Here is a 22352-nt window from a genome sequence, read left to right as displayed (position 1 = left end):
GTACTCCCAACATTTGGGTTCGTGGCTGAGCGCTTAACCCGTGCACCACCGTTTAGGAAGGTACAAGTCTAAATTCCAGGATGTAGCTCTAAAGGAGGCTTTTCTGCATCAGCTGGGCGTGGAGGGTGGGGTTTTTGTCTCAGCTTCCCTAGCGTTCTTGGAGTTGCTTCTTTCGGTGAATAAGCTGGAGCCCTGGTGTTGTAGCGGTGGTTATGCATTGGACTGCAGACTGCAAAGTCAACAGTTCAAACCCACTAGCCACTCCATGGGAGACAGGGCTGTCTACTCCCATAAAGAGTTATAGTTTCAGAAACCCACTGGGTCACTATGAGTCAGCAGCCACTTGATGAAAGTGAGTGGAGCGATGTATAATTATTTTTCATATCTGAAAAGTGACTATGTTAAAAGTGATTATGTCCTTACAGTGATTTAAGGTCTTTAGCGTGTCAGAGAAACCCCGATTCCCTAATGACTTTATATCCACTTTTAGAGAAGTTAGGAAGGAGTCCTGGTGTTGTCATGGGTTATGCAGTTGGGTTGCTAACCACAAGGTCAGCAGTTCAAACCCACCAGCTGCACTTCTGGAGAAAGATGAGGCTTCTATTCCCGTGAAGATTTACAGCTTTTATTTTTTTTTACGTAACAGTCCATTGTAACCACCTTCTTCATATGTTATAAACGCCCACAGTAAGTGGCTTTCTGAATGGCAACATGTAGACATACTTAACTGATTAAATACTTAATCTCTTAGTTTGATTATTTTGTAATTAAAAATAGCAATAATAGTGTCGATCCTAACTATGTGGACACCTGCCCCTTCCCCGCCCCAAAAAAGAATTTATTTCAGAGGACAGCACTGAAGCTGCAGCTCAGGGACAAGGACATGGCTGATCAGAGCACACAGGAGCAAATGAAGGGGGAGGAAAAGAGAGGAGCACATCCTGGCCCACCAAGCCTGGAGGACGATATCCCTGCCCAGAGCAGCCAATGCACAGAGTGGACCATATGGCCGGCTGACTCTACGACACGACTGACCCATAGCCCTACAGGGGACAACACTGGAGACACAGTGTGGGAATTTCATCCATTCTGACGCCACCACACCGAGACAAAACACTAAGGGCGTGCAACAGAACAGCAAGGAGAACAGAGCAACACAGTCCCCAGGGAATGCCAAAACTAGACTTGTGCCAGTACATGGCACCCTGTCAGACTCAGTGGGACACACCCCTAAAGGCCAACAAACAGTCCTTCAACTAATTACGGGCTTTTCTCTTTTGTTGTCATTGGTTTGTTGTTGTTGTCTTGTTTCCTTTTGTTGCTTTCTTTTGCTCTGTCTTGTTTTGTGCACGTTATGATCTCCGCAGGTCTGTCTAAATAAGATAGGCTGGATGAACTATCTGGAGGAGAAGACAACGGGACCTACGGTTCCGAGGGGACATGGGAAAGGGGGGTGGGGGAAAGGAAGTGGTGTTAACAAACCCAGGGACAAGGGAACAAGTGATCCAAATCCGTGGTGAGGAGGGTGTAGGAGGCCTGGTAGGGCTTGAGCAAGGGTAATGCGGAATTTCTGAAACCCAAATGAAAGCTGAGCATGATAGTGGGACAAGAGGAAAGTAAATAAATAGAGGAAAGAACTAGGAGGCAAAGGGCATTTGTAGAGGTCTAAATAAAGGTGTGTACATATATAAATATATTTATATAGGACAATAGGGAAATAGATCTGTGTGCATATAGTTATAGGTTTAGTACTAAGGTTGCAGGTGGACATTGGGCCTCCACTCAAGTACTCCCTCAATGCAAGAACACTTTGTTCTATTAAACTGGTATTCCATGATGCTCACCATCCCGACACAATCGCTGAAGACAAAAGCGGGTGCATAAGCAAATGTGGCGAAGAAAGCTGATGGATCCTGTCTATCAAAAGATATAGATAGCATCTAGGGTCTTAAAGACTTGAAAGTAAACAAGCGGCCATCTAACTCAAAAGCAACACAACCCACGTGGAAGAAGCACATCAGCCTGTGTGATCATGAATGTCGAAGGGATAAGGGATCAGGCATCAAAGGATAAAAAAATCAATCGTTGTGAATGAGGGGGAGTGCAGATTGGGAACTCAAGATCCACCTGTAGGCAACTGGACATCCCCTTCCAGAGGAGTTGCGGGTAGGAGACGAGACAGTCAGGGTGCACTGTAGCAATGATGAAACATACAACTTTCCTCTGGTTCCTAAATGCTTCCTCACCCCCGCCACCCATCCCCAACTATCATGATCCCAATTCTACCTTACAAATCTGGCTACATCAGAGGATATACACTTTTACAGATAGGAACTGGAAACACAGGGAATCCAGGACAGATGATTCATTCAGGACCTGTGCTGAGAGTGGCAATACCGGGAGGGTGGAGGGAAAGTGAGGTAGAAAGGGGGAACCGATTACAAGGATCTATATATAACTTCCTCCTTGGGGGACGGGCAACAGAAAAATGGGTGAAGGGAAATGTCAGACAGTGTAAGATATGACAAACTAACACTAATTTATGAATTCTCAAGGGTTCATGAGGGAGGGGGGAGCAGGGAGGGAAGAGAAAAAATGAGCTGATACCAAGGGCTCAAGTAGAAAGCAAATGTTTTGAGAATGATGGCAACACATGTACAAATGTGCTTGACCCATTAGATGAATGTATGGAATGTGATACGAGTTGTATGAGCCCCCAATAAAATGATTAAAAGAATAAAAAATATAGCAACAATAGAAGGGGGAAAAAAGGATTTCTGGAAACTCACAGGGGAAGTTCTCCTCTGTCCCATGGGGTCGCTGAGTTGGAACGTGAGTTGGTCTTTGTTTGATTCGGGCCTGGGTTTATAGTACATATTTCAGGGGGGCCCAATTCAATCCCTCTCTCATTCCCAGCTCTCCTTTCTAAAGCCTGCCCTCGCCAGCCTGCTGGGCCACCCTCCGGGAAAACCTGGAGTTGTCAACTCTCAGGCCAGCTGAGGGCTGGTCACCTGCTTCTAAAGGGCCAGAAGGCATCCCTGCAGGGAGAGGGAAGTATGGAGGCTTCCCATACACCAAGCGGATGCCTGGTAAGCTTAAGCAAGAGTAAGACGTGGAGCAGGTCAGAGGGAGAAAGCATATTTGGCTTTCTACTCCTGCAAATAATTATCAGAAAGTCAGGGGCAGTTCTACCTTGTCCTATAGGGTCAATAGGAGTCAGAAGCAACTTGATGGCAGTGAGTTCTCAGCGGGTGACAGAAAGCCCCCAGAGATGTCTACCTCCCAATCCCCAGAAACTGAACTGGAGCTCTTTTGGGTCTGGTAGATGGATGGAACTTTGCAGGTACGACTAACAAAAGGATTCTGAGATGGGAGATTACTCTAGGTCAGCCAAGCGGCCCAATGTTCTCATTAGGGTCCACATAAGCAGAAAGCAGGTACATCCAACTCAGAAAAGGACGGTGTGCAGCAGAGATTGGAGTCGTATGCTCTGAAAATGGAGGAAGGGGCCACGAGCCAAGGAATGTGGGTGGTACCTTGAAGCCGGAAAAAACAAGGAGGTGGATTCTTCTATGAAGCTTCTAGAGTCTCTAGGCGGAACCATTAACACACCAGCCACTTGCTAATCAAAAGGTTGGAGGTTCAAATCCACTCAGAGCCACTCTGGGGAAATGGCCTGGTGATTAAGTGCAGAAAAACGAACCACTGAAAACCCTAAGGAGCACAGATTTACTCTGACACACCTGGGATTGGCATGCATAGGGATGGACAAGCTAAGCTACATCTTTACTGCAAGGTCAATAGTTCAAAACCAGCAGCCGGCCCACAAGAAAAAGAACAGGTTTTCTGCTAGTGAATAGGTACAACTTCAGAAACAGGTTGCTATGAGTTAAAACAGCTGGACGGCAGTGAGTTTGAGTGGCTCTTGAGTGCCTCCTATAGAAGAGAAAGTAGAAGTCGGAACAAGCTGGACCAAAGGGTTGTCACACACGTTGGTAAATCAACTCCAAGGTGCTGTGACGACTTGTATCATATGTCCAAGTCCTGGAATTCTCCCCAGGTGCTGTCTGGCACAGTTGTCTGCCAATTTCCTTGGCAGGAAATACATGGATGACAATGTATTTCCATCACATGGATGACAATAATAAAACTCAGTACACACAATGTGCAGGCATTTTACAGCTGTCTTTACAACCAAACGTCCTATAAATAAATCCTCGCAACACTGTTAAGTATGTGGTATTACCCTTATTTTTTAGATGAAGATGTTGAGCTTCAGCAGTTAAGGAATTTGTCCATGGATACACATCAAGTATGTGGCAGGCTGGGTTAAGAATCAAAGCCCTGTCCCATACGGATCGCCAAAGTTCAATAAAGAAGCAAATTCTGACACCCCTGCTGTTTTCTCAAGACACCCGATGTGCCGGGGCTAACTGGTTCTTGGTGTTCCCCCTGAGCTCTCAGCAGCACTGGTGCATGATGGCAGTTTTACAAGGCTGTGTCCTCCACCTGCCCATACTTAAAATGCCTGGTGCTCCCTTTGAATGCCCTCTAGGTGAGTGACTCTCTCTTCAGCTGAGTGATTGGAATTCTCTAGATAGTGTCTCGCCACTCCCAAGAATGCCTATTTGTCTGGTACACAAGGAAGCAAGATCCAGAAGGAGCAAGTCTAGGTTGGAATGGACTTCCCTGAACCAGTGGGGCACACAGTGGAGATCCAAGAACAGGGACTAACGGGTTAAGGCCCTGGAGGTAGAACATGCCTTCCCTCCCACAAAAACACAACCAATAAGCACGTCAAGCTGACAGGGGCCGGGGTACTAGGACTAAAAGGTTGCCTGGAGCCAAGATGCTGCAATACTTTAAACAGCTGGCCTCTCCTTTCTTTTTTTCTGAGCACAACTGCGGTAAACAGGGGTGGGGGGTGGGGGAAGGTGAGCTGTGCCAAGGAAAGCTCCCGTTCAACTCAGAAGGGATGTGGGTGGTTGGAGCAACTTCTCTGTTTTATCAAGACTTTAGGGACCAGAGGGCCCTCTCCTGCCCCAAGACTTCACCTGCAAAGGTCATGGCAGTGGCAGCTCTTAAGCTGCCTGAGATCCCCCAACTCATGGCAACCGCAAGCATCCCTGCACAGGATTGGACCATTGGGAGTCCCAGGGTTTCCATTGGTTGCATTCTGAGAGATCTTAGTCTGGAGGCGCTCTGAAGTCTCTTAGGCTTCATAGCAATACAAAACGAATTGTGCTTGAGGTGCACAGGACAGCAATGGAGCCCAAGTCTCCTGCGTGCAAGGGGAGAATTCTGCCACAGAACCTCTGCCCCCTCAGCCAGAGGCTCTTCAACTCTCCACTTCATCAATCGAGGCTCCTCAATTTCACTGGATATAGCTGAAACACACAGTTTACCATAAGTCGTCCTTTAATTAAAGTGATTTAATTGAATCTCTTATGAAAACTCTTTTAAAAAATCACCTCTTGATTTTGTTCTTTTATTCAAATGGGTCTAAGGAATAAAGACCTCAAATTCACATATTTTAGAGACTCATTTACTCAGACTAAAAAGTCCTGGTAATATTGTGGAATACGTGTTGAATTGCCAACCACAAGGTTGGTGGTTCAACCCCACCAGTTGCTCTATAGGGGAAAGATAAGGCTTTCTACTCCCATAAAGATTTATAGCATTGGAAGCCCTATATAGAGTCAATACCAGTAAGAATCAATTCAATTAGCAGTGGATTGTTTGTCAAAATGGACAAAGACGAATGATTTAGACAAACAAGACTATTAGCATGAGGCCAGAATGGTGCCCAAAAGACTCACGCCACTCTGAAAGACTCACTGCCACCAAGTCATAGCAACCCTATAGGACAGCACAGGACCTAGAACTGCGCCTGTGGGTTCACGAGACTGTAACTCTTTATAGGTGTAGAAAGCCGTGTCTTTCTCCCTTGGGGCTGGCGGTTTTGAACTGCTGACCTTGTGGTTAGCAGCCTAGTGCACAGCTGCTACGCCACCAGAGCTCCTATGTATTACTGAATAACTTCGGAGTTTGGATGTAAACACAACTGGACCCAGGAGTTGTCTCATGGTGACTGTACCATGACCTGTACGATTACGAGATGCCTAGAGACTCGCCTAACTAAACTTGCCTTCCTGGAGGCCATTATTTGGAGTATTTAAGAATTTAGGTACATGGTGAAAGTAATTTGTTATGTAAACTTCTATCCAAAAACACAATAAAATGTTTAAGAACTATTTCAGAAGCCTCAATGCACCACTGCAATTAGATGGGGCAGGAATGTAGAAGTTGGGTGGGTGGTCCAGAGGGCTTGCCCACCTCTACCCACAGTCTGTGATCTGAGCTTGGGTCCCCACCAACTACCACCACTCCAGAGCACAGTGAGCCCAGGGCTGGGAGTCTTCCTCCCCACCGAAACCAAACAGGCACTTCCCCACGGGGCTGCAAGGCACTGAGCCCTGACCCAGGAGTTTCCCAGGAAGCAAAGAGAAGCTTAGAAATGTGTCACACACACTCCAAAAAACCTCCCTGCCACTGAGTCAAGTCCAACCGATGGTGACCCAATAAATGCCTGGAATTAAAAGCCTGCCACGCTTTCATGCCTAACTGCTTGCCAGCCCCTCTGCCTGCGCCTGTTCCCTTCTCTCTCACTCCCTGGAAAATTCTTCTCAGTTCCTGGGAAGACCAAGCTCAAAGGCACCCACTTCTTGAAGTGTTTCCTGCTGGATCATCAGGCCCCTGATGCATCTCACAAAGGCGCCCTGGTGGCACTGTGGGTGGAGTCCTGGGTTGCTGACTGGACACTGGCCCTGGAAACCCACCAGCTGCTCTGCAGGTAAAAAAGATGAGGCTGTTTGTCTGCTCCCAGAAAGACTGACTGACTGTCTTGGAAACCCTCTGCAGATAAGAGTCTCCATAAGGCAAAACAGACTCCATGGGAGTGGCTTGGTTTTTTGCATACCATGCAAGTCCTTCCAGAACTTTGCAGGTTATTCTCCAAGCCTGTAAGGGCAGAGTTTGCACTCACACCATCAGGCATATTTCTCATCAGTTAATGCCAATTAAGGGCCATCGTCACCAAGCTGAGGATGTCACATTCATGCTCCCTAGAGCAGCAGGTCTCAATCTGTGGGTTGTGATGGGGGTCGAATGACCCGTTCACAAGGGTGGCCCGATTCCTAACAGTAGCAAAATGACAGTTATGAAGTAGCAGCGAAAATAATTTTAGGTTGGGCGATCCCCACAACACGATGAAGTGTATGAAAGGGTCGCGGGATGAGGAAGGTGGATGGGATGGTGAGGTGAGCTTCGGACCACAGGGTTGGCAATGTGAGACCATCAGCTACTCTGTGGGAGAGGCAGGCGGTTTTCTACTCTGGTCCAGAAACCCCATGGGGCAGTTACACTCTCCTATTGGGTTACGTTAGGGGGGACTCCACACAGTTGAGTTTGAGAGTTTGAATTAACTTGGCCTAAAAACACAGCTTCTGGATACCGAAGGCTTCAGAACTTCCAACAGGATGCCACCCTACTGGGAAAAATTTCCTTTTAGTTTACAGATTTATTGCACGACTGAAATATTATTTTCATATTTTTGGCTTTAGGATCTTGTGAAAAGTAAAACTCCACAGTGAAAAATGTCTCAGCATGACAGAATCTGAAATCTGTCTGTGCTTTTTCTTTCCTTTGGGTGGGGAGCATGATTTTGACCGATTCTATGCGGTTCAAGGTCAAGCAGAGAGGCAGTGAAAAAGAAGGCCTTCCACAAGAGGGGCTGACACAGTGGCTGCAACGATGGGTTCACACACAGCAACGGGGAGGATGGCACAGGACCGGGCAGCGTTTCCTTCTGTTGGAAAAAGGTCACTATGAGTTGGAACCAGATGGACTGTGCCTCCCATGAGGGTCATGGGTAGGAAAAAGGATCCAGGGGGATGGATTGCATCATTGTGACCAACACGGTGGGGGTGGGGGGACCCCTAGAAGGAAGTAAGATAATCATTGGCCTATAAGAACAGTAGAGCAAAGGCTCTCCCTATTTTATTTTCTATAATTTTGGAAATTGACTTGATTTCTCTTTTTTTGTTGTCATAGCATACTAGAAAAGTAAAAGGCACAATGAAAAATTACAAGCCACATAGCTTACTCTATGAAATTGTACTTTCTGTTTTTCAACAGTTTTATTAGCACCTCATCCATGTCATATAATTCGATCAACCAATCATATCAAAACGAGTTGTACAATTATCACCACATTCAATTCTAGAACATTTTCTTCTTCCTTGTACTCATTGCGATTCGTGTAATTACTTCTTTTTTTTCTTTTCTTTTTTTACATTTTATTAGGGGCTCATACAACTCTTATCACAATCCACACATATACATATATCAATTGTATAAAGCACATCTGTACATTCTTTGCCCTAATCACTCTCAAAGCATTTGCTCTCCACTTAAGCCCTCTACATCAGGTCCTCTTTATTTTTCCCTCCCTCCCCGCTCCCCCCTCCCTCATGAGCCCTTGATAATCCACAGATTGTTATTTTGTCATATCTTGCCCTATCCGGAGTCTCCCTTCCCCCCCTTCGTGTAATTACTTTTGTTTCTAATTCTGGCAAAAAAATATACGCAACAAAACATTCTTCAATTCTGCAACTTCTCCATGTATAATTCAGTGTAAAATTGTACTTTCTTGAGAGGTTACATATCCATTCGTCCCAGAGTTGATCATCACATTCAATATTATCTCGAAGTTGATGATTAAAAAAAAAAAAACAACCTTCTTTAAATTGCTGACATTGTTCATGTCAATTTAATTAAAAACAGATGGGTCTTTTGTTTTTGTAAAAAAAAACTAAACAAAAACAAAATCTGGCGATCTACTTGTGTTAGGGCAAACAGTTCTTGAGAGAATTAAAATGATACTGTGTTGAGGAAAAGACACAAGAAACAAAGAAACCCCCCCCACCCCCCACCCCCGTCAACTGATCTAACATTCCATCTCCAGAATCATTTCCCAAACATCCTGGGTAACTAGACTACTTTGGCATCTCCACCTTAGCCTTAGGTGAAGATTTAAGTTTTAGCCTAAGAATACAGGCAGCATCGATAGTGTCAATGGGTTGTTAACAGCTCAGAGATAATCTCTTCCAGGCAAGCCTGCTTTCAGTTGAACCTTCCAGGGGGGGTTAATGGAAGACTTTCATTGGGAGCTCCTTCACATCAAAGCTTTGGTGAAGAATAGAGCAAAACAACTGGGGGAGGGGAGGAAGGCCACTCTTTAACCTTCCAGGCTAATTGCTTAAACTGAATATTTCCTAATGGAGATAGCAACTTTCAGTTTAATAAACAAGTCATTTGTTTGAGAAGTGAAATGGCTGGCCAGCAGGAGCATCAAACAGCTTGAGGAAAATGCAACAGCAAGGCCATGGAATTCTCTCCCAAGTTCTTTGAAGCCCTAGCGTCTGTGCACACATAGCCATGCACACACAAATCACAGGCTTTGTCGTCCCTACCTGCCAACTCCTGGTCTTCCCCGGCCTCCTACCTACCCTGTTTCCCCGAAAATAAGACAGTGTCTTGTATTAATTTTTGCTCCCAAAGATGCGCTAGGTCTTATTTTCAGGGGATGTCTTATTTTTCCATGAAGAATATGGTACACATTTATTGTTTTATTAAAAGAGACCTCACACTTCCTGTCTCCTCTGGCTGTGCTACGGCCAACAGTGAGCTGCACTGTGATGTCCACCGCTACAGTCCAGAGTTACGGTAACTCTGGGGGCCTTATTTTCAGGGAGGTCTTATTTTCGGGGGTGCCTTATATATCAGTGAGAGGCAAAACTGTAAGGAGGTCTTCTTTGGGGGGTGTCTTACTTTCGGGGAAACAGGATACTGTCCTCAACCTACCTGCCATCCCAGAGCTCTTCTGGGACAGAAGTAAGCATTGAGAATGCATGTCATTCACCAACAAGCCCTTGACTTCAGCATGCACCCACCAATTAAAGACAGAACCAGCCCATGGGTGGTTTGAAGTATGGCCCTCCTGCTGACGGCAGTACCTTGCTATGCCTTAAAAAAAAGAAAGCGAACCTATTGTCCCGTCCATTCTGAGCCAGAGCGGTGCGACAGGAGAGAGGACAGCTGCTAAATCCAGTAGCAGCCTGCCACGCCTCTCAGCTCAGAGCCTCTGGTGGTGTGACACCTTCGGGCAGCAGCTGAGAGGGTAACTCGTGCCACCAGCGCTTGCCGCACCACACGCTTGCTTTTCTGAAGTTGGAGAGTTTGCCATGAGCCATCTCTAAACCCAGCTCCATGGAGTTCTGACTGACTTCCTGGGCAACTCTCTCAGGCTGTCCTCACAAGCTCGAATCTTCTGGAGCAGGCGTCCTCAAACTACGGCCGGCGGGCCACATGTGGCCCACTGAGGACATTTATCTGGCCCACCGGGTGTTTTTGCTCCGTTTGTTATTTTTACTTCAAAATAAGATATGCGCAGTGTGCATATGAACTTGTTCGTAGTTAAAAAACAAACAAACTATAGTCCAGCCCTCCAGCGGGTCTGAGGGACAGTTAACTGGCCCCCTGTTTAAAAAGTTTGAGGACCCCTGTTCTGGAGCTTGGCATTCTTCACCATGTTGAAGTCCTGCCTGTGTTTTTACTTCAGGAGAGGCTTATCCAATGTACCCCAATTTTTCTTCTTAAAAGAAACCAAAATCAAGCCATGTTTCCAAAGAAATGTACTCTCCCAGACACATTCAGTAGCCACTTGATTTGTGTGTGCACTAGACTAGAGAGGGCATGTATTACGTAATGCACACACAACCACCTGGCTTTATCAAGCCGAAGCTTCTTACAGCATTTCACGAAAAGCACACGATTACGTAAAATGCACTCGCTGAGCAAAGTCTCAAAGAATACTTACTCGCAAGCGTTCTTGTAATAAAGTCATTTCCTCCTGGATTTTCCTGGTAATCAATTTGATGCCCACCCATTTCAAACACAAAACCAAATCCACTCCCCAAATAACCTATTTCCTCTACAACAACAATCTAGAACCAGATAAACCCTGTTGACCTCGCTTTGATTCAGACTCTATGGCCCAATAGAACAGAGCAGAACTGTCTCACTGCAATGCTTACAGACGAAGGCTGCCACGTCTGTCTAACAGAGCAGCTGGTGCATTCACATGTGGATCTATAGGCACCTCACCCTTATGGAGTGGCACCAATGAATAGCAGGACATTGTACATATGTGCATAAAAGTAGTTACAGAACAAAAAAAATTTTTTTAAAGCCCAATGCCATGAGTCATTTCCACCTCAAAGTGAGTGATGCTAAATAGGATTCCCAAGGCTGTAAAGCTTTGCAAGACAGATAGCCTCATCTTTCTCCCACGGGTCCACTGGAGGGTTAGAATTGCCCCCCTTGCATTTAGCAGGCCAATGCTTTACGACCAGGGCTTCTTCTATCTTTAAAGTCCTTTAAAACAACTCCATGAGAAGGACAAACCCCGCCACAACTTTCAAGACATGGCTTCCACTAAGGCATCGATATTAATTAAATTCTCAAGTAAAATCTAAAAGGGCTCAGGTTTTCAGTAGCCATATGTAACCATTGAGTGGGTTCATGGAACTCCAGCCTGGGCTGTGACTGAATCGGAGCTGTGAGGCCTGCGTGCTTTTTTTTTTTTTTTGCCACAAAACATTCTGTGTGCTCTTTGCTGTTAAAATTAACCCAGGGCCTTTCCTGCGAAAGAAGACACAGGACACACATGTATTTAAGCTTCTGCTGGATGAACACTCAAGGGGAAATTCTCCAAAACAGGAACCAGTAATGGGGATTCCAGAACCATGCCTGAATTTAGTCTAGACAGGTCGGCTTAGTCTTGCTTCTGCCATCTTCATTTCTCCTCCTGTGAAATGGGAATAGTGGTTGGTGACACCTCCAATTTCCAGAGGCAGGAGTAACTCCCTGTGTAAGATGACAGTTTATACTCTAATCTCAATGATAAAATATCACGACTTGGAATGCATTTATCAATTTGTCCACTAATATCTCAATCTTGTACTTTCTTCCAGAGCAAAAACACCCAAGACATTCTCAGGACACACACACATCTCGGCTACCCTTATCGCAGGCCTGTAGGTCTATGAAGACAAAAAAGCAATCCTTTGACGATTTCAACAGTAACTTTAGGAGATGACCTGAAAATGTTGTCATGACATTCCAGAGATAAACAGACAAAGAAGGGGAATTCAAGGTTTGAAACAGTCGAACCAGGTGCAAAACTCTCAAGGGAGTCCAGGTCTTTAGTCCATTCCAACTAAGCAGAAGAACCAGTCTTTCAAATTGGTTTCATTCCACATCTGGGAGCTCTGGCAGCTTTCTCCTGGGTCTGCCTTCTTGGAATTCCTAAGCTGGGCCCATTGGCTCATCCCAAACATTCAGGTCTACGATAAAGGGAGCTTACATTTATGTAAACACCAGCGATAAAAACCACCCTTCGGAACTTGATGAAGCCCTAGAGATGTTAGTGCTTGTTTTGAACTCACTGGTACACAACCAGATTAATCATTCACTGTTTTTACCAGGAGTGTTTACTGGCAACAAAGAGATTTGAGAACTGGGCTTCAAGTTAAGCTTGATTTGAGCTTGTGGAGGAACCTTCAACATGACCAAACCTGGCCCGGCTTCAAGTCAAATCTCAATTTGTTTGGGGCTAAAGCATCCGAAACCCAAACAAAAGGCAGGGCAGAACTCAGTTTGAGACTGGATTGAACTCAAGATATGACATGCTGTATATTCTTTTTATTTTATTTTTTTTTAGGGGAGAGTGCGACCGCAGTCCCCCACTACCACAAATTATGCAGTCGAGCCTCCCACATTTGGGGAAATCGCAGGGGTCAGCACATCCGGAGTGCAATGGATAAGCCTCGCCCTGGGAAAACCACCTTCGTGATCATGGTATCTCCCCTGCCAGGTAAGTATATGTATATTCTTTTTAAAAAGGAGCAAAGCTCTTATAAATTTTCTAAGGTTTCACTTAGATTACAAATAAGTATTCAGATGATAACTAGTCACATGAAGTTCTTGCTTGGGGAAATTCAATCAGTCCAGCTCTTCTGGGTCAAAGGCCACTGAGTAGTCCTGTAAGATGAAGTGATGGACATGCCTGTAGGTGTTCAAAGATCACTAGATGCCAGTGAGGGAAGAGAAGCAGATGAATCCAAGTTATTGTGGCCAGTAGTCAATTCTGATCAAGAAATGTAGTGATTGGAGCATCTATGTGAAGTGTCAACTAAAGTCCACATTGGAAAAAGCAGACCAGCCTGTGTGATCTAAGGATTATATGCAATATAATCCAAATGAAAAGGAGGGAGTGATATATCAGAGCTTAAATTTTGAACACTCTGTTTGCAGAAGGTTCTGGATGGCAGTGGAAGCCCAAGATCCATTTGCAGGGTCCACACCCTGACCCCCTCTGACCATATGTGAGGGACGTGAATACCGCTGCAGTGCCGATTAGAGTGGACTGAGTCAGGTTAAAAAGTAATATCTTATTTGATCTCCCTTTGACCCATCTGAAAGTTGTTTCAGCTTAAAGATAAAAAGAGTGAAGGGGAAATACACGTGGATGAAGCCTCTGGTGATCCTCTGACCACAGAGCAGGCATGTGGATGGCCTTGCTATCATGCAGACTACATTAGAAAGTGGACTGTGGCAGATGTAGTTAGGTTAGAGTTTAACACCTTATCGTTTGTTCTCCATTTGACCCATTTTGAAGTCATTCTAGTTTTTAACAAGTTCTGCTTTCTTTTCGATGGAAGGTTTCTATTTCATTTTGTTACTGTTGCTAGCTTTATTGTTTGTTCGCTTCTTATTTTTCAGTATAGGAGATCCGGGATGGGTGGATCTACACAGACAGTAGCTGGATGAGTGGTTTCTTGGGGGTAGGGCAGAGGAGGCTAGATGGAAATGGGGAGCTACAGAGAAGAAGAAGAGATTCTAAAATTGGTGAGGTAATGTACAGCTCTACTTGATACGACTGATTATTGAATTCTATGATATGTGAATTCTATGGCAATAAAACTGTTCCAAAAAGAAAAATATTGTTAAAAATAAATTTGGATCTTTTGCCAACCGAAAAAATTATTTCCCAAAGGGCTCTAGAATCAAGAGCCAGGTTGGAACTCAAGCAAGTCTTGGTTTCATTGCCTCTACTGATAGTATCTCAAATCTTACATACAAACAATCCGAAAAGGGAACTGAGAAACACCAAATTGGCACATAAGGAGGCCTTTCTCCTCAAGATAGAAATTCAAGAAGTATATGAAGCACTCAGGAAAATAATGGCAAAAGAGATTGTAACCAAGCAAGACAGCCCAGACTCTGATAGCATATCCAGGAAGCCAGGGACCAAAGATTTCTCAAAAGCTGAACTTTGGTGAGTTCTCTCCCCCTTTCCTCAGAAAGCCCATGTGGTGCTGCTGCCTCCGGGACAGGCTGCTTAATCACAGGGTCTGCAGCCCCACGCCAGACAGGCTCCCTGATGAAGCGCTGGACATCTCTGTTAAGAGCTGGTTGGGATGGGGAGGGTGGGATGGACACCAGAAAAGTGGGTGAAGGGAGACGTTGGACAGAGCAAGATATGACAAAATAATAATTTATAAATTATCAAGGGTTCATGAGGGAGGGGGGAGCGGGAAGGGAAGGGGGCAAATGAGAAGCTCATGCCAGGGGCTTACGTGGAGAGCAAATGTTTTGAGAATGATGAGGGTAACGAATGTACAAATGTGCTTTACATAATTGATGTATGTGTGGATTGTGATAAGAGTTGTATGAGCCCCCAATAAAATGATTTTTTAAAAAAGAGTTGGTTGGGTTTTCCCCCAAAGAATCCTCTAAAGGCTATTTTACCCTAAGAATGGCCTAAAGTCTGAAAACAACGTGAGAATCAGCAAACCCTTCTTTTAAGTGTACCACAACCACCACTTAGAAATGCGAGCTGTGCCTGCCTGCCTCCCTCACTGCAACTTCAGCACAGGGTGGGGTGCTGGGAGCATAGCGATGGCACTCCCGCGGTCATTGGTTCCCAGGCACCTGCTGCCCCACGTGCCTCCTGCGTATCTGAGCAGTGGGAACACTGTGATGAGAAGCGGCCTGGGCCTGCCCTCTGGAAGGGACTGTTCTGGGAAAACAGGCTATTTCTCCACTATCAATAAATGAATGTTATACCCGTGGTAAGTGCTGGAAAGAGAGGAACCAGGCCAGGAGAACTTCTACTAGGACGCATGTGACCTTGTCGGGGAGGTCAGAGAAGGCGCTTGTAAGGAAGTGACAGCTGAACCTCCTCAAACATCAAGAAGAGGAGAGCGCTCTCTGTCCAGAGAGGGCCAGGCTGACATGGGAGTACAATAGGCCGGTGGAAACGGTGGAAGGGATATCTGAAGGGGAACAGGGTCTGATCATGGAGGCGTTGGGCCTTAAATTTAACTCACTGTTACCTCTTCCCTGGGAGAGGGACAGCAGAGAAGGGGGGAAGGGAGACTCCGGATAGGGCAAGATATGACAAAACAACGATGTATAAATTACCAAGGGCATATGAGGGAGGGGGGAATGGGGAGGGAGGAGGGGAAAAAAAAGAGGACCTGATGCAAGGGGCTTAAGTGGAGAGCAAATGCCTTGAGAATGATTGGGGCAGGGAATGTATGGATGTGCTTTATACAATTGATGTATGTATATGTATGGATTGTGGTAAGAGTTGTATGAGTCCCTAATAAAATGTAAAAGAAGAAAAGAGAAAAAATGATTAGGGCAAAGACTGTACAGATGTGCTTTATACAATTGATGTATGTATATATATGAACTGTGAAAAGAATTGTATGAGCCCCAATAAATTGTTAAAATTAAAAGAAAAAAAAAAGAAAGAAAATGATTAGGGCAAAGCATGTACGGATGTGCTTTATACAATTGATGTATGTATATGTTTATGTATGGATTGTGATAAGAGTTGTATGAGCCCCTAATAAAATGCAAATTTAAAAAAAAAAGAAAAAAAATTTAACTCACTGTTATACTGTAAGGGGCGGGGGTGGGGGGAATGCAGTGGAGATGGGAGGTGGTTATAATAAATATACTAACCCTGAGCTCACCGTGGGCTCTGTCCTAATTGTGGCCTTTGTCTGTGTAACGTCAGCAAGGCCAGGAGTCCAGCCAGGAATCTGAATCCAGCTCTGTTCTTCCACTCCAGCAGAAGGTCAGGGACTTCAGGAATTCTGTCGCCTGACAGAACTCTATTATTTTTAAATGTCTGATTTTTGCGTGTGAACAGCTTAAATCTTTCTAAATCCAACCCCGAGGATCACACAAACAAGCAAACATCGCCCTGCTTCCCTACCCCAATGCTGCCCACACTACCAGCTGACAATTTTATTTTCTGCTTGATAAATGTTTAATATACCATCGTAAATCCCTACACTAGCTCTAGTTCAGTAAATCCTTTGTACAATAGAAAAGTTAAGCCTGAGCCCTTCGGGCACTGTTATGCCAACATTAGTAGATACTAAAAATTAGTGAATCCTAAAATGGCTTTCAAATGATATTGGATTCACAGTTACGGCTGAAAAAGCAGTAAGCTAGGAAAACCGTCTGTTCAGTGGAGGGTGTGGGAGTCAGGGATTGGCATCAACTCAAACTGGTGTTGGGTTCAGGTTTTGCCTCTTATTGGCTATCAGGTCACCATAGGCCTCCCTTCCTGATCCTTGGTGTCCCTGTCGGAAATGGGACAGTAGTAGCTGCCTGGGGGTTGAGGACCTGCCATGTTCGGAGATAGTGCCTGTCAGATGGACAGCAGGTGCTCTGCACACAGGGGCTCTTAGGGTGGCGGGAAAGTAATCTAAGGGAGACACTCCCAGCGCCCTTGTGGGCCCTCAAACAGTTAAGTGGGAAGTGTGTTACAGCCAAAAGGAAGGGAACAAAGAAAAGGCAAATATTTCAGACAGAGGATTTTCCAGATTAACCTCTGCCTAAACCCCTTTTCTCAGATGACACAGCATGGGAGCAGCTGCTGGTGACGGCAGGCCGGCTGCAGAAGTCAGCCGTGCGCTCTCTCCAGGGACCTCTGTGGGAAACAACAGCAGCGCTGGCCCCGGGTTTCAGATGGGGAAAGGCGTGGGCTGCCTGCCTGCCTGGTCCCAGAGCCCATCCCTCTAGAAGGCCCTGGCTATCTCCCTGCCCTCTATTTGTCTTCCAAGCAGACTCAGAGAGGGGCACCGACCAAGGAAACGGAAAGCAAGACTAAACTCACTGCCCTGGACTCCATTCTGGGTCAGAGTAACCCTCTAGGGCAGAGGAGAACTGCCCCGTGGGGCTCCTGAGGCGGAATCTTTACAGGAGTAGAAAGCCTTGTCTGTCTTCCTTGGAGAGGCTGGTGGTTTCGAGCTGCTGACCTTGCTGTTAGCAGCTCAACCTACAGCACCACTGCGTTCTCAACCACTGTCCAAGGAGGAAGGCTGGGCGTTGTGTGCCTTTGAGTTGACCGAGATGCACAGTGACCCTAGACGACAGAGTGGAAGAATTGCCCCATCAAGTTTTCTAAGCAGCCTTTGGTGACACAATGGCTAAATGAACCAAAGGCTGGCTGGTGGTTTGAACCCACCCAGGCAAGGACCTGTGGCAGAAAGATGTGGCCATTTGTTTCCATAAAGATTACAACAACACAACATCCCATTGCCATCTGAGTCAGGTAACCCAAGAAGGCAGAGTGGAACTGCTTCACAGTGTTCCTGCGGCTGTCAATCATTACAGGAGCACACAAGTTCATCTGCCTCCCAAGGAAACCCCAGTGAAGTTAAACCAGCGACTTCGCAGTGAACAGCCCAATACATAACCCACGGCGCCATGACAGTCTGGAAAAGCCAGCGGGGCAGCTCTACTGTAGCACGTGGGGCTGCTGAGCGTTGGGATCAGGTAGAAAGTCACCTCCCCGCAGTCTTTACGGGTTCAGATCATCAGAGCCACGGTGAGTTCCAACAGCCAGTCTCTCCGGTAGCAGCTGAGTGCTTAAGCACGGCACTACCAGGGCTCTTTCACGTGGGCGTGAACCTGTCGCTGCCGATTCGTCTGACTCTTAGCAATCCGAGTGGACAGAGTAGAACTGGCCCAAAGGGTGTCCACGGCTGTCATCTTTACAAAGGCAGACTGCCATCTCGTTCTCCTGGGGAGTAACTGGTGGTGGATTCGAACCACCAACCTTTAGGCTAACAACAGAGTTCTTAACAGAGGAAAGGGCTCCATTTCTGGGTGTCTGAGGAGTGAACACCTTCAAAACACACCATGCGCAGCCCAGCACTCTGCACACATTAGTATTTGATATTTCTACTTCAGGGAGGTTTGATTTCTAATAGGATAGAAAAAGCTGAAGGAGGGACAGCACCCTGTAGAAAGTGACAACATATGGACCCCAGGCACACAACAGGTTTGTTAGTTTATCGATGATTCAGCTCTCATGCAATGCTCTCTAAATTTCCCCAGAAGTTCTAAGGAAGCCTAATGTAGACATCAATGTCAGGGAAGTACGACTTGGGCGTTGAGATCATTCGGCAGGCCCTTAACATCTCTGCCTACCCACATTCAGCAGAGGGCTTCCGCCTCAAGGCAAAATCCTCCAGTGCTGTGTGTGTGTGTGTGTGTGTGTGTACGCGCACGCGCACAGACAAACCCGCTCCCCTCAAACCCTCGGACTTTGGAACTCCAGCAGTCACAGTACTAAAGAGAGAAAAGCAGGTGAAAAGATGCAAAGGCCTTTGCACCTGGTTTTGTTCGTGTTCAGAAGAAACAGAATTCAACCCTGTCAAGTCACAACCAAACCAAACTCTGCATTAAACCGGGCCCCTTGCCGTCAAGTTGATTCCAACTCAGAGCAACTATGCACCTGTGAGATGTCCCAGGCGGGCTATATGTGCAGGCCTGCAAGGTCAGAAGTTTGAAACTACCAGCCGCTTAAAGACTGGGCTTTCTAGTCCCAGAAAGAGGTATAGTCTTGGCCGCTCACTGGAGCAGTTCTTCCCTGTCCCAGAGGTCGATGTGAGTCGGCATCAACTGGGCAGCCGTGAGAAATCTCAGAGAGATGTACTCTCCCGAAGAGAGGCTGGTGGGTTTGAAATGCCGACCTTGCTTTACATAAATGTCCCCTGGTTTACCTGACAATGCCAACAGGGCCCCTTACATAAGAGCCCCTCCCCCAAGTACAAAACTGAAAAATAACCTTGACCACTACCTGAAACAAGTCAGAGCAGCTTCAAGGCAACCCTGATTTCGCTGGGGAGCTGTCTCCCAAAGAATTGAATGCATTTCTCATTGAACTGATTCATGCAAAGCAAATGAGATTTCACAATAGATGTTGCCACAATTCCAGCCCCTGGAGGCTAACCAATTCATTAACTCTCTCATTGGAGGCAAGCCCCCATCTGCTGGCAGGGTCTCAGAGGCTGAAGCCAAGCAGGCTTGAAGATCATCCTTGGGAAACGTAGCGGCTGATGGCCTGTGCCTTCTTAGGCGTCCTTCCGAAAGATAGTGGCTTCGGACCCTCAGGAAAACACCTTCTTTGAACCTACCTGGAAACCGGAACCATTTCCCCCCTCGATGGTAACTTCACTAATTCAGGGGAAGCCGGTTTCCTTTAGCCTGAGTGCCAGATGGCCACAGGAGGACTGAATCCCAGAACAAAGCATATGGCAGCAGAGAGAAAAGCAGGCGGCTGCCTCTGATACAAAATGGTTCCATTAGGGCATCAATGGTTTCCGCAGGGGAAACAAACATTTTATTCTGGTAACAAACACTCCTCTCTTCTTATGTATCCTGGATCTGCAGACTTAGCTCGAAGTCCCAAGAATGGTGTCTACTATGTGGACAAAATGTATCATTTTAGTGGTGGCTGGGGGCCCCGGGGCTGATTTTTAAATACTGCCTCAGACTTGCCATTAGAAACTGTGTTTCTTTTCATTTGAAAAATTGGGGAGCTGGAGGCGAGGCTCAACAGAAGAGCTTAATTGAGAAACATTCTACATTCAGGGGGGGGAGGAAGAGGTGTTGGCTTTTGGGGGTATTTAGGCTAGCAAAGGCCCCTGGGGGTGGGGGGGGCACGTGGTTTCTGATTGGCTGCTGGACTGAAAGGTCGCGGTCCCAGCAGCAGCTGAGCCGAGGACAGGCTCAGAGGGCTGCTTCTGCCCCATCAGCGCCAAGCGCTCTTTACAGACAAAGTTAAGGATAAGGTGCTTCAATTCTGACTCAAAGGGAAGATCCCTCTGCATCCTGGCACAGAACAAACCTGAGGGTCTAACCCCAGGACCGTAGCGGGTACTTGCACCAATGGACAAGGAGCTTCACGATGCCAGTCTCTTTTAGTAGAAACGTGGCACTTTGAGAGTGGGTAAGAACACTGGCTGCCCAGCCAGGGCTGCCGAGCTTAGAATGGCAGGTGATGTTTCTGCATCGTGGCACCAACTGCGTACATGTGGAGGAGGACTGACTCGTAAAAAGCACGCAGAAGGCGCAATCCTACCTTCCTGCCTTCACTCACTCATTCAGCAAACTAATAAAGCAGATCGGGGTGCCGCTGCACAGTCTGCGGACCGAGGCTGGATTACAAATACTTTGGAAGGATGAATTCTATGATAGAGGGGTTATCCTTCAATAAAGCTGTTATTACAAACAAAATTAACCTGCTGCCTATAATGGGCCACGTACTGCTTTTGTAACCCAGAGAGAAGTGCGTGCCTCACCCAAGGTGAGTTCGTGATGAAGAAGGTTCCAGAGTTCAGTGATCCGGGTACCCTGCCAATCGTAGGATTTCCTGCAGCAGTTCCCCTCACCGGCCACACAGTTCGGTGCCTTCCAAGATACTGAAAACCCAACCAGCAAACTCACTGCTGTCAGGTTCATTCTGACGCATGGCAGCCCCGTGTGTCACAGCAAGAATAAAAAAATGAAGCACCAACAAGCTTCCTTTTCTTGTGTCTGACAAGACTACATCATAAAGTCGAACACACATCCCTCTCCCAGTGAGTAAGGAGAGGTCTCTAGACTCGACAGTCATCTCACGGGCAGAGGCCCCCTGCCTCCTCTGGGTTCGCAGCAACTGACTCATGGCAGAATCTCAATAAACCAATACCCACCGAGGAAAAGCCAGCAGCTGTGGTGAGTAATTAAACAGAAAAAGATGAGGCTTTCTACTCCCAGAAAGAGTTGTAGTCTCAGAAACCCACAGTCTCTGGATGACAGTGAGTTTTGGAGCAATAAGGATGAATCAAGTCAATACAACTCTAACTCTCTCTAACTCTCTCTCTCTACAGAGAGAGAGAGAGAGAGAGAGAGAGAGAGAGAGAGAGAGAGAGAGAGAGAGAGAGAGAGAGAGAGAGAGAGAGGAGGTTACTCAAAGAACAGCATGGATCTGTCCAGCAAGGGGTAATGAGTACCCGACAATAACTGGAAATCAGACGCGATCAATGGAGCCTTAAGTGACGCGATCAATGGAGCCTTAAGTGACGTGCTGTATATTCAAGCTTAGAGATGGTGAGTGCAACACAGAACAAGAAGTGGCTTTTCAGACTCTTACCCGTCATCGCTTTCCATTCAATGAACAAGTGCTGTGACTTAGCCCAGAGACGATCAAGAGTGCTGCAGCTCGGCAACAGCCCCCCGGGAGGGGGAGGCGTCGTGGACGAGAAGGCTACAGTAATGTATCTCCATGCTGGACCCTCCGACTTGCAGTGTGTTCTTTAATGCCATTGCCATTCTATTCACATTCTTTATAACTCCCACCGCATGGCTGGGTAGCTGGCTGATAATGTAGTTAAGGTACTTGGTCCCCTTGAAGGGCGGGATCGTGCAAATGTGATGTGATGTGTGGGACCTTAACCAGGACTAGGCTGTAGCATCATGCAGGGAGGGCACAGCTGTGAAGAATAGTCCTGAGTGACAACATGGACCCTGTGTCATTTCCGATGCTGGATTCACCTGTTACTACTCCCCATAAACCTATAACTGTGAGCACTTAACTCAAACATCCACTGCATCGAGTGGATGCGGACTCGTGGGGGCCCTACAGTGATGGGTAGTGGTAATGCGTTGAGCTGCCATCCTAAAGGTCAGCAGTTCGAAACCAGCAGCCGCTTCTCTGGAGAAAGATGGGGCTTTCCACTTGTGTAAAGAGTCCGTCTTGGGAACTCAAAGGGGTAGTCCTACCCTGTCCCATACGGTTGCCACGGGTCAACATGGAGTCGGTGGCAGTGTGTTTGTTTATTTGGGGTTGGAAGGTGGAGGCATGTCTGACCTCT

The 22352-nt window shown here is 46.5% G+C and overlaps 1 protein-coding gene and 1 non-coding gene across 5 annotated transcripts in view; both read right to left on the bottom strand.

The window, feature by feature from the left end:
- Positions 1 to 22352, bottom strand: part of PALM2AKAP2 (PALM2 and AKAP2 fusion) — a 371023-nt gene that overhangs the window by 59425 nt on the left and 289246 nt on the right. The window lies entirely within an intron of this gene.
- Positions 12842 to 13005, bottom strand: LOC142460556 (U1 spliceosomal RNA). The gene has a single exon (XR_012786739.1). It is a non-coding gene; the product is annotated as a U1 spliceosomal RNA (small nuclear RNA).

The sequence above is a fragment of the Tenrec ecaudatus genome, chromosome 10 (assembly GCF_050624435.1).
Source record: "Tenrec ecaudatus isolate mTenEca1 chromosome 10, mTenEca1.hap1, whole genome shotgun sequence".
NCBI classification, from domain to species: Eukaryota; Metazoa; Chordata; class Mammalia; order Afrosoricida; family Tenrecidae; genus Tenrec; species Tenrec ecaudatus.
Note: the sequence above shows the minus strand (reverse complement) of the source record. Positions and strands in the feature narration are given on the sequence as shown.